The sequence below is a fragment of the Scomber scombrus genome, chromosome 23, assembly GCF_963691925.1.
Source record: "Scomber scombrus chromosome 23, fScoSco1.1, whole genome shotgun sequence".
Taxonomy (NCBI): Eukaryota; Metazoa; Chordata; class Actinopteri; order Scombriformes; family Scombridae; genus Scomber; species Scomber scombrus.
Window position 1 is genome coordinate 7,609,813 of NC_084992.1, and position 5,116 is coordinate 7,614,928.

Consider the following 5,116-nt stretch of genomic DNA (forward strand, 5'->3'; position numbering starts at 1 on the left):
AGGAGCAGTGAAAAGATGAAGAGGGGAAAAGAGGAAAGCTGAGAAGAGGTTTTTTCCCCCCCGGAAAGGATGTTGGTGTTGACCACAAGAAAATAATTCAATACAATTTTCCTTGTGTATAACAGTCTAAAATTGACATTTTATCGTGTATCTAAAACAGCGATGAGGGTATTTTTAACTTCTTATTTACACTTGTATTTTCTGAGGTTTAAACCAGTTTAAGATTATAAATTAAAGACTTTGATGGCTTTTATTAAGTGTGCAACTGTACCTGGTTTCACTATCATCAGGCCACAAACATTTTTTGCTTGCAGTTAATTGGATTTGTTAATAAGAGGTCTGTTTTTTGGGGGAAATTTATGGTCATGAGCTACTGTAATCATGGCACTTGGACATGTGGAAAAGTTAGGAGATCACTGTGCTAATATCTGAGAGTTAACATCACTATAACCAGAAGACCTTAGATGAAAATAACATGACTTTTTCTTGATACTGATTATAACTACTCAATTGTTGCTGATCAGTTTTATTTCTTATTTCTTTGCTTTATTGTTGTTGTCTATTTTTGTTCATTCGTGTTTACTTTAGATAGGTGTCGGAGTGCTTCAAGAGATTTTTTTCCTCCTTCACATTTTCAAATGTGAACTCTGTTTATTGCATTAAAACTCTAAAAGACAACTTGCCGTCTGTGAATTCATCTTCAAATTCCCTCTACAATCACCAAAGTTATTATAATCAATCTTAAAATTCATCTTAATACTAAAGATTTGCTACAGGGGATCTCTAAAGTCAAGCCCAGTAGATTTTTTGTCCCATTGTTCTTATTCCATTTAGTTTCTTCCTTCTGTTATCAGTGGTGTAGTGAAAATATTTTGTTTTTGAGTTTATTATCTGTGGTAAAGTGTGGAAAAATCAGGGCGACGTTCACTGCACAAACAAGCAGCTAACCTGTGCTTTTCAAAACAGAATTGGTAGTTTTGACTCGCCTCCCACGCTCAAACAAACATTAACCGACAGTAACCAAATGTCCTGTCCAGACATCGTGTACACACTGCAGTGGTCTACTGCAAACCAAAATATACGGCAGGACGTCTTCTGTCCACAAACACATGTTTGTCCTGATATAATTGATTTAATGCATTCTCTAGCATCCTATCATCATTATATCTAAACCCAACTCTTACCCTAAACTTAACCTGAATTTATTCTAACTTTAATCATAAAAATAAACTAGTAACATCCATTTGAAGAAGTGAAGACCGGCTAAACTCTTTTCCTTAAAAAAAAGTGTAAAAGTCAAATTAATGCCTCACACACATTAGCTGACTCTGCAGTAATTCCCCATATGCCCTAAATGTATCTTTAATTTTTTTATTTGGCTCACTTTGCACAAACCTCCGTTTAATCGTCTAAAACTGGTTTAACTGGTAAATATGGTTCCCACGAAGAGAACTATAAAAACACAAAACCACTTACTTGTGGTCACGGACCATTTAGTATCCAAACTCAGCAACAATGAAGGAGATGCTCGAGTAAATTTTCCTCCAAACACAAAGACAGGAGGTAAGACTTCACTTACAGAAGTACTGCAGCTTTTTGTTTACTGGTATTTGTTTTTCAGTTTTATTGAAAAACAAACCCAACAGATTTTGTGATTCATATATGTGGAATTTGTCTCATTAGGGCAGACCATGGAGGGAGGTTTGAAAAAACTGCTTTTCTTTGGTTTGTTCTTATTATCAAAGTTGATCCCAAAATGTTCATTATTGTCAAAATGTATAATTTAATAATTTGTCTGTTTTTTGCCTGCATGATTTTTGCTTCTGATTCACAGGGACACTTTTTTTTATCATCGTGGGCGTCACACATCAATCTGGTAAGAAAATACGACTTAGTGCTAATTTAAATATGACTTGAAATTTAAGAAAAGTAAAATCAAATTATTAATATGGGGCAGGTGTAGTTGTATGGCTCCACAAAACTATTATTTCTATTTCTTACAAGCAAAAATGTATACACACTAGTGAATTTCATCAATGTTTTAATTTATAAAGTGTGAAACTAGACCAACAATCCAAAAACTTAAGATATTGAATTTATGATATAAAACAAAAATAGAATCTGCAAATAATGAAATCTGAAAAGCTTAAATTAGATGAGATTCTCATAATAAACAACTAAACCTGTTAAATAATTAGTTTTTTTTTGGGTCAATTGATTATTTATTTAATTTGTTTTAACTCCATAATTGATTTTGATGTGGTACAGAAATGACAGCAAGCCTATGTCCACCTGGAGATAAAAAAACCCCAGTTATGTAAAATGCAAAACACACATGATTTGTAGTTAAAGGTGCAGTATGTAGAATTTAGTGGCATTAGTGAAACAGACTTGACAGAAATGGAATATAATATTAAATAATATGTTTTAATTAGTTTATAATCACCTGAAAATAAGAATTGTTCTGTTTTTGTTACCTTATAATGAGCCCTTTATATCTACACCATGTTTCTACAGTAGCCCAGAATGGACAAACCAAATACTGGCTATAGACGTTTTTTGTGAGTTTTCCAGCCACTGTCGTTTCCCCCACACATTTGGAAGTGGGGGTTAAGGGGATATGTTGTCATTTGGTTGCAATCTATAATCTACCTGCTGGATGCCACTAAAATCTTACACACTGGCCCTTTAAGTCATGAAATATTACAGCAACCAAGGGAATAGGTTCAGTTCTACTTGGAGGTCAGTAGTAATATTGTTTCATAATACAGGCGACACATACTACATCCATCAATACATCCTTCACAGTGACTTGAAGATGAGCTGGGTGGAAGCTCAGAGCTTCTGCAGAGCAGAGTACACCGACCTCGCCACCATATACGATGAGGACGGCATCGACAGAATCAATAAAATGGCCACACACTCGGACAAGAGCTTCTGGATTGGTCTGTACGATGATGTCAAATGCTGGAAATGGTCTCTGGTGGGGGAACATTTCTACACAGGAGTTAGGGAAGATTACAGGCACTGGCAGGAAAGTCAGCCGGACAATGCTGGGTCTGTCGAGCACTGCGTCTGATGGAAGACGGCCTGTGGATGGACAACAGCTGCATGCTCATCAAAATGCCTCTCATTTGTTTCAGAGGTGAGCGCTATTAACATTTCCAAAAAACGTATTGTTTTTATTTACAAATTCTTTATTTAATTAATTTATAGGGGCCAGTTTACGGTTCAAACTTAAATGTCACCATCAGCCTCAAGCTAATTTGCATCTTTAGTCTCTGGGCTACAAAACAAACAAACAAACAACCAAAATGAGAAAAAAACCCAGCACAAAAACAAAGTACTGAGTAAAAACAACACACAAAGTTATGCAAAAAGAGAACAAACAAGATAGAAAATACAAAACTACGCACACAATCGCACATCACAAATGTACACTTGTCTAAAGTCAGTGATTACAGAGCTGAGCATCCCTACATCACTCAGTGCTGTGTGGGTTTTTGTGTGAATTCGCCCAAGCCCGGGTTTGGTCATGAACGATCTCCTCCGAGCTCCAGCCGGACAACGCCACTTATGTCGTAGTTTTTTTGTTGTTGCCAAAAAAGACTTATGAAATTGATAAATAGATTATAACTGACTAATTAAGCGTTAGTAAAAGTCATTTCCATAGTACACACCCAGCACACAAGTAAGTAAAGCACCGTTCTCCACAGTTCAACATGTGCAACAAACAAGACACTAGTTATTAAAAATCACTACAAGGAATAAGACAATGTACACTCACCTAAAAATGTAAATTAGTAAATAAGAGTGAGATGGTGCACCATTACTATCACTATCTAGAGAAAGTGGATACTGCTTTTGTGTCACTAAAGTATGATATAAGTCCCTGGGAGGGAAAGTAACTTATTTGTATTCATTAATAAGTCACATCTTATATATCGTTTAAATTAGCCTTATTACATAATGGTGCCATTTTTTCCAGATGAGCAGAAAAGGACTACAGGGAAGATAAAGTTGCAGACCGACTCTGACCTGAAAGATCCAACCATCAGACACAAAGTCTTACAGCAGATACAGTAAGCAGTATTGTGTTGTGTTTAGTTTGCTTCTTGGAAATACTTACATTTTCCTCTGCACGCATTTCTTCTTCTATTTTTTTGTTTTTAGCTCGAGGCAGCACTTAACACGCAGGGCTTAACTGATGTCAATCTGCACTGGAGGACGTTAAGAGTAGAGCCGCGACCACAAAAGAGAGGTAATGATTTTAAACAAGACGGCATAATTGTTGGTCTACTTTGCAGCAGCGATGTTTGTGACTGTTTTTTATAAGTAAGTGATTTGTTTCTCATGTATTAAAAAGAGCTTTGTGGGTTTTTTTAACCAACATATGCATATTGTGAGGGAATAAAGTAAAACTGGGACTGGAGAGAAAATATGAAAAACAAAAAAAGAGGCAATCATTGTTGTTTTTGTCTTCATTTTAAGCATCTCCTACATTCTTTGTTAGCCAGTAATATGGAGATTTAATTCGATGGGTATCTGAAATAGTTGTTTTGTTTGTTTTTGTTTGATCAGTTTGTCTAATTCACTGAAAGAGACAAAGTAAGAAAGTGTGAAATAGTATAGTGACAGAAATTTAGGATTTTAGGACTTTTGTGATCATGTCGACATAAAATATTTAACCAATTCTATGGAAATATAATCTGAGATGTTATCAATAAATAAATAAATGTAAAACACCTTGTGATTCATTTCTTTTGCAGCTAGATAAAGTACCTCACTGTTTTCACCTCATCATTTTACCACAACTTCTTTCCCTGTCTGTCATTAACGCATCGGAATAACACAACAAAGTTAACGAAAATGTGGCTAAATACACAGCTTTAAAGGGGAAAAAAAGGACACTCGTCCTTGTAAACTGGGATGGTTGGTTTGCAAGTCAAAGTGTACCATCCATTTATTTGCACATGTTCTAATCAAATGATTAAACCTCAATAAAAACCTCCAAGCCTGAAAAGTCAACACGAAAGGACATCCATCTCAGTTAAAGAGACAAACTCTGACAATCAAACTTCAACTACGTCGAGGATAATTTTAGGATTTCACTATT